This window comes from Macaca thibetana, chromosome X, assembly GCF_024542745.1.
Source record: "Macaca thibetana thibetana isolate TM-01 chromosome X, ASM2454274v1, whole genome shotgun sequence".
NCBI classification, from domain to species: domain Eukaryota; kingdom Metazoa; phylum Chordata; class Mammalia; order Primates; family Cercopithecidae; genus Macaca; species Macaca thibetana.
Genome location: NC_065598.1, coordinates 14,682,890 through 14,690,854, shown reverse-complemented (window position 1 = coordinate 14,690,854; position 7,965 = coordinate 14,682,890). Strand labels below are relative to the sequence as shown.

Genomic DNA, 7,965 nt, shown 5'->3' with positions numbered 1-7,965 from the left:
TCATAGGTGGGAACTGAACAATGACATCACTTGGACTCGGGAAGGGGAACATCACACACTGGGGCCTATCATGGGGAGGGGGGAGGGGGGAGGGATTGCATTGGGAGTTATACCTGATGTAAATGACCAGTTGATGGGTGCTGACGAGTTGATGGGTGCAGCACAGCAACATGGCACAAGTATACATATGTAACAAACCTGCATGTTATGCACATTTACCCTAGAACTTAAAGTATAATAATAATAAATAAATTAATTAATTAATTAATTAATTAAAAAAATAAAAAAATAAAAAAAAGAAATTCACTGAAATGATGTACCTACAAATATATTTTTAAAGTTTACCCTTGCTAAATTTTTAAAAATGCAAACTGCTTCTATAGCAAGATACTATTTTTCACCCACCAAATTAGAAAGGTTTGAAAGAGTCAGTAATTCTCAGTGATGAGAACAATGTGGAAAAACAGACACTCTAATACACTGCTTTGTGGTATTGAAAATTAATACAATCTTTTTGTGTGGGAAACTTGGTAAACATATTTACATCCATTGACCTAACAATTCAATTTCTAAAACTTTTTCCTAAGGAAACAATTAGTAATATGCTCAAATATTTAGCCATATAATGCTAAAGGTGGACTGTGTGGGGTTTTTAGTTTCATCTAAAATTTTAAAATACCCTAGATACCCAATAGGAAGAATTAAGTGTTATGTGTATTCACCAGAATCTTATGCAGCTAATAAAAATTATAGAAAAACCATTAATGACATAGGGTGAGTTTTTTTTAAAAGCCTTTTTAGAGAGATATGATGAAACCTGACAGTAAAGTTTGAATATATCTCTATAATAAATAGGACTTAAAAATTAACATGAGAATGTAACCTGAGTTGAGCTTCTTTCTTTATAAAAGGATGCATAATTGATCTTAAATATTTTAATATCTTTGACTATCTTCGATAGACTATGAAAACATCATAGTTTGTAGAGGAGAGGTCATGAGTTCTGTCTTTGCTAATAACTGTATCATTTGTGCCTAGCATGATGCCTGCCATATAGTAGGTGATCAATATTTGTAGGATGATTTAAGTAGAAATTTCCTAGGTTAGACTATTCTTCTTTTCTTTGCTTTTCAAGTGTAGCTAAGTGGTCTGATGAGTGTTGGGGGCTGTTAGTGTTGAATTCATCCTTAGGGTTGTTTTGGCACAGGCTGACAGCATTACATCTTTCCATCTATCCCTCAGATACTCCCCCACTTGTATCACTGCCACATGTCATGGTATGAACCCTACAAATGTTGACTCAGTGTACAAAATAGTTAACTATGGTATCTTCTTTAATCAATGGGGGGAAAATGGCCTCAATTGCCCTTTTATACTTCCTATACCTCCTGCTTTAATCTTACAATTTTTTTTCAGACTGTCCCTTTGGTCTTTCTGGATGGTTCCTTCAGTTACCACATGAATATACTGAGCTCTAGCCATTTCCTGCTCCTCATATTTTCTTTCTCTATTCTCTAAGCTGAACTTTTTTAATACCCAGCACTACAAAAGAAACTATATGAACCCTGAGAAATGAATAAAATTAATGTTCCTTTGGGAAGGAAGAGGATTTGTATAGACGAAGTCCCACCCAACGTGAAGAGGAACATGTGGCCCACTTCACCAGCATTGGAGAATTATGTGCAGGCGAAGAAAGGCGGACAGTCAGACATATGTATTATGACTCCCCTGCCCTGTGCCAAATCCAGAGTATCAGTCGTAGTGCTGGTGGTAGAAGGACTGAGGAGGGATCTAAAGACATAGGGGCTTTTTTCTTCTTCCCATTTGGGATTCTTGGGAGATATCACATCTCACAGTGTTCCTGCATCAACATGGCTGACCAACTAAAAGAAAAACAAGTGTTGTGGCATGGTAGGGCAGAAAGAAATTAGTGAGTTTCTAATTCTGCACTGAGTTAGTGTCCAGCGACTCCTGTCTCTTCTGTGTCATGGAAGACAAGAAATTCTAACAGTCCCAGGGTTGTAAGGAGGACACACAAAGTAGCTGGTGTTATCGGTAGGTAAGCCCACTGAGAATGTTGCTGTAGGGGAAATGAGTGACCCAGTAATGAATGGTTTCATGGCACAACAACAGGGCTAGCTATTGGATGGATGTTGTAGCCAAACTTCTTGGGATTATACAGTGATCGGGAGAACCAAAAGGGGAAATTAAGCTGAGAGGACACTCCCAGCCTTGAGACCACAAAATCACCAGCTGCAAACTTTAGCAAATGCCAGCAGGGCAAGCAGTGACCAGTGAATAAGGTTACTATCACTGCTGGCCAGTACATCCATACCATGGAATGTTATCCAGCAATAAAAAGGAAAGCTATTAATATGCATAACAACTTGGATGAACCTGAAGGAAATTATGATGAGTAAAAAAGCCAATCTGAAAAGATTATATGATTCAATTTATATAAATAAAAACATTTTACATACATATATTTGTTATTCTTGAAATAACAAATTATTGAGATAGAGAACAGATTAGTGGTGCCAGGAGTTAAGACTGGAGGGAAGGGAACAGGTATAGCTTATAAGGGAGTAACAGAAAGGAGCCTTGTGGTGATGGAACAGTTCTGTATTTTGATTGTGGTGGTGGTTACATGAAGGTATACATGTGATCAAATTGCACAGAACTACACACACACACACACAAACTCAAATAAGTGCATGAGAAAAGTGAAATATTAATAAAGTCTACATTGTATCAATGTCAGTTTCCTGCTTTTGATGTTGTACTATGGTTTTGCTGGATGTTACTATTGGGAGAAGCTGAGTGAGGGTATATGGGACCTACCTGTATATTTTTGGAAAATTTCAAAACAAAAACTTAAAGCAAAATATTTCTGTATGAGTAAGATATGATTAATTAGTAGGATTAAGTTTCTCTCCATTATTCATTCAGGTGAGAGATCAAGAGGAAGATTAGATTAATTATAAGAAGTAAAGAAGATACAGTTCTCTAGGGACACCTATGTGTATTTATAAATCTGTGACTATATATGAATGTGAGTTTATTCCTTTGTTTGACATAAATGAAAACATATGTTACAAGCTATTTTACATCCATTTGGCTTTTTTTTTTCACCTTTAGCAATGTGTCTTGCATTTGTTGTCTATCAATACATATAGGTCTACCTTATCCTATTCCTTTAAATGGCTGGTTAGTATTCATTCCTTGGATATGCCAGGCTTAATCCATACATTAATTATGTAACCATTTCCTCACTGATGAGCTTTGAAAACCAAGCTGCAGTGAAAATCCTCCTACATTTGTCTTTGCAAGCATATATCTGTAAAAAACATTCTGAAGTGGATTTACAGTTACATTAGAGACACACTGATGGTAAGACTCACACACATGCCAATCAATCAAACCACTAACTTGGTTTAGGATAAGGACCTAGATACACAGATGTTTGTACTGTTGAGAGTGAAGTATACTGGATGGAAGGTATGTTCAGCACCTGTAGTTGGCTTAGCGCTCCTACCCTAGGGTCCCTTCACCTACCTGTGATATACCGGCCTGTGGAATTGGATGTGAAGTCCCTCCTGCAGTGGATCTGATCAAGTCTCAGGAGCTATCCTCCAACTGTCTCACAACTTTTTGTATATGACACATTTCTGTATGCAGGTATTCCCTGATATTCATTCACCATCACCTTTTGACATATCATTACTTTGTCAAACTTGAAAACTAACATGTCCGTTTGAAGAAAAAAATCAATGTGCAATAAATATATAATTTATTTATGTTTTTGGATAGCTCTTTTTCTGGAGTTCATGGTTAAGATGCCCTCCTTCCAGAAATCTCCACTAAATATGAACAACTGCTCTTATGGGGCCCAAGATTTGAACATCACCTTTCTATACATTTCTACCAGAGTGTACTTGGCAGAGAGAGTATAGAATAATGATTAACAGCAAGGGTTTCAGTATTAGGTTGACATTTCCAATCTTACCTTGCCCACTCACATAGTACAGAGCAGGAAGTCAAAACCCATTAGTCTGGTCCTAGAGTTTCTTAACCAGTTTCAGTTATATATTGCTGTATAAATTCTGTGTAATGAATAACCACAAAAAAAAAAAAAAAAAAACCAGTGCCAAACAACAAAGAAGTGTTTATTTCTTGCGTATCTGTGGGTTAGCTGATCTGGGCTGGCCTCAGCAGAGCTTCCCCAGCTGGAATCAACAGAGTAGTCAAGATATGTTCTCATGGTGGTGGTAGAAGGTTAAGAAGGCAAGATGCACTATGCAAGTACATTTCGAGTCCCCACTTAATGTCATGACCAATTATACCCATTGGCCAAAGCAAGGCTTATGGCCAAGCCTGATGTCAAGGGGTAAGGAAGGAGGTGAGAGTTACTACAGACACACATGGCAAAATGTGTGGCTACAGAGAAGGGTGGAGATTTGAGGCCAATAATACAGTCTGCTACAACCATCATCCTAATGCTGCTTCCAATATGTTTTGTGATTATTATTCATTTTCAGTAGCCCATCAGAGTCTCTATGGAGCATACTACATCCTTTCCCACTTTTTATAAACCGATCAGGTTGTTTCTTCTTATGTATCTTTATGCACAATGGATTGAAAGGCACTACTGTGGTCTCCTGGTATCTGTATATAACCAGGGATAGCATGTTATAGGATATTAGTTCTACTCTTTTTGTATTGGCTAGGAGTGTTTTTGGCTACAGTTAGAGAATTCATAGCTACCAGCAGTTTAAATAATAAATAAATTCCATTATTTTACACAACAAGAAAACTGGTGGTTCCACGTTTGTTGTGATTGCTCAATGAAGACTTCAGAAATTCAGGATCTTTCTATCATTCTATTCTGTCATTGTCAGCCTGTTGGTTTTTCTGCTTTAGGTTACTGCCTTATGGTCACAAGATGGCTGCTTCGTTCCAAGCGTCAGAACATCCCATTTCCACATTCAGGTCAGAAAGAAGAGTAAAGGAGCTGTACTTGAGAGTACTCCTCACATGTTTATCCCTCTGTAAGTAAGAGAGACCTTTTGCAGATGCTCCCGACAGACTTCTTCATCCATCTAGCTGACTGGAATTGTGTCACATGGACAACCATAGTTATAGGAGAGACCAGGAATAGTAGTATTTATTTCTTTTACCTCTTTCACAAAAAAGTGGCAAAGGAGAAGAGGTTAAGATGGCTCCTGTGTGCCAATTGACACTGTCTACCATACTTTTTTTTTTTTTTTTTTTTTTTTTTTTTTTTTTTTTTTTTTTTTTTTTTTTTTTTTTTTTTTTTTTTTTTTTTTTTTTTTTTTTCACTATTCCGAGACATTATTTCAGGGCTTCATAACTCTAACTTTAGATTCTCCTCACATTTTTTCAGATTCCCAGGTTAATTGAAGAGGAGAGGGATTAAGCCCTTTGCTCTGACAAATCCTAGTATAGTCCTCCTGTGGACTTATGAGTTAAGTAGATTTTTCCTACCACTTTGGGATTTTATTTTTTCATTTTTTGTTTGTTTTAGTATTTGTTTATTATCCCAGAAATAGTAGTATAACCATAACAATGATGAAACCATGTAATTATTTTAAATAACGGAAAAAGACAAGAGAACAATCCGGAGCCTTTATTTTAAAAAGTCGGCACTGAATTTCTTAAGAGTATTCAATCAGAAAGAAATCTACTGAGACACTACCTTTGGGATATAATTGAGCGATTACAGAGCTCCCCAAATAGCAAACACTGAAAAGAAAAACTCAATTTTAACTAACAACACATACACCTATAAACAAAAGGCTTTGGCCTGATTCTCATTAATACAACTAAAATCAATTTCCATTCACTTGTGGAAAAAAGATTGATTTTTTTCATTTTTGCCTTAGAGAAACACTGATAATTACACTATGAAAAAATATCACTTACATGCAGTGTCTTCTTCCCCAATGTGCCATCAGATTAAAATTACTCATCCCCCCAATTCAGACATACATTTCTCTTGTCAGAACATATAAATTAGGGACAAAATACAACCTGCATATTAGAATGAATAAGAACACATGCCAACAGATCAAATTTTAAAAATTGGCAAGTCTCTCTAAAAATGTGTTAATATATATATTATGAAGGAAAATGAAAGGGCCTGGGAAACAAAAGCAATTTTTACTTAAATTAATTTGATTTTATTTTGGAGATTGACTTTATAGTCAATTCTAAATTTCTATATCTTATTTTTATGGCATAAAAAGAAGCTGAAGCTGATGTCTGGTCCTTAAATGTATCTGCTTAATATAGCCATATACAGGGAAGCCCATCACATCTTCAATAAAATCATTTCTACCTATGACCAAAGCTTAGAGCACTGCAGTAGCAGTCAGTGTCGTTCATTACTGACCACTTCAAAGTTTGATCCAGTTTGCTTCTTGAGAACCTCAACTGCTGATGGTGCTAAGATGCTTCCACATGATAGCTAATATTTGACATCTTTCTTAGTGCCAGGCATTGTTGTAAGTGTTTTTCATGTGTCATCTCATTTAGTCTTCAGGACAACATTGTATATATATAAATATTTGTATATATTTACATTATTATATCTATTTATTTGAGGAATTCATATATAGATAAAAGCTTAGTCAATTGAAAGCAAATGTTTCTAGATGCCTTTCTCTAGCTCTATTTCTTGCCTTTACAAATTGCAAGAAAAGTGTACTCAAAACTCAAGTACCCTGTCCTCATCCAAAGATGTCCAGTAATGCGTGGGCCAAAGGTGGTTGGCATTGATTCTCTATAGGAGTGGGACAGAATGTGGTGCTGTTCTCACCTTGTTTTGCTTTGTTGTTGGACCCTCCAAAAGGCCTGAATTGGGTAAAGGTAGATTTTAAGAATAATGTAAGTGGAATGTATATACGTGGATTTCATCATTTTAAGATGTAACACAAACACTTCATTTCAACTTGAGATTCAACCCCTAAACCCCCTAAGGCAGAGAGTATTATATTTTAACAAAATGCCATGTAACTACACAATTAACATAGGCTTTGAATAGACTACTAGTTGTGGATTTGACCTGCCCATGAATATTCACCCACAAAAGTGACAGCCATATCAGTTCTCTGTGATAAGTGCCTCACTGTCACTCCAAGCAACTGGTCACTGATGACTATTAGGGACAAAAAAAAAAAAAAAAAAAAAAAAAAAAAAAAAAAAAAAAAAAAAAAAAAAAAAAAAAAACAAATAGGACAACATATGTTCCAAGTTAGGGCAACCATATTTTCTGTCCTAGAAATTAAGAATCAGATTCCTTCCACCATCTTGCAGCCTGTGGAGACCTGTTGGGAACAGGACTTCTAAAAGGCGAAGATGTCTGGAAGGCTATGGTCCAAGGCCATTTTTGCTGTCTGTAAGCGGGGTCTCTAGAACCAAAGGGAGCATACATTTCTTCTTAAAATTGAAGGTGTTTATGCCTGAGATGAAACTGAATTCTATTTGGGCAAGAAATGTGCTTATGCATACAAAGGGAAGAACAACACAGTGACTCCTGGTGGTAAATCAAAGCCATAATAATCTGGGAAAGGTAATTCAGGTCCATGGAAACAGTGGCATGGTTCATTCCAAATTCCAAAGCAATCCTCCTGCTAAGGCCATTGGACACAAAATCCGTGTGATGCTGTATCCCTCAAGGATTTAAACTAATGAAAAGTAAACAAATAAAAGTGGATTTGTGCTCTTGTAAAAAAAATAAGAATCAGGATTCAGAAAAGGCTAGAAATCCTCTATGTCTGGTTTAAACTGAGGGCATGGAAATCCAGGGTCTGTGGAGGGGTGGCACTGAGCACAAAGAAACAAAGATAGCTGAGGAAAGAAAAAGAGAGTAAAATACGTGAGCAGGGAGAAGATGTCCTGAGAGATCATGTGCTGTCATATAGTGGGAGAGAAACAGAGACAAAA

General features: G+C 36.4%; 1 pseudogene; it reads left to right on the top strand.

The window, feature by feature from the left end:
- Window positions 1-7,377: 7,377 nt before the first annotated feature.
- On the top strand, window positions 7,378-7,705 carry LOC126945272 (60S ribosomal protein L35a-like; annotated as a pseudogene).
- Window positions 7,706-7,965: the final 260 nt, after the last annotated feature.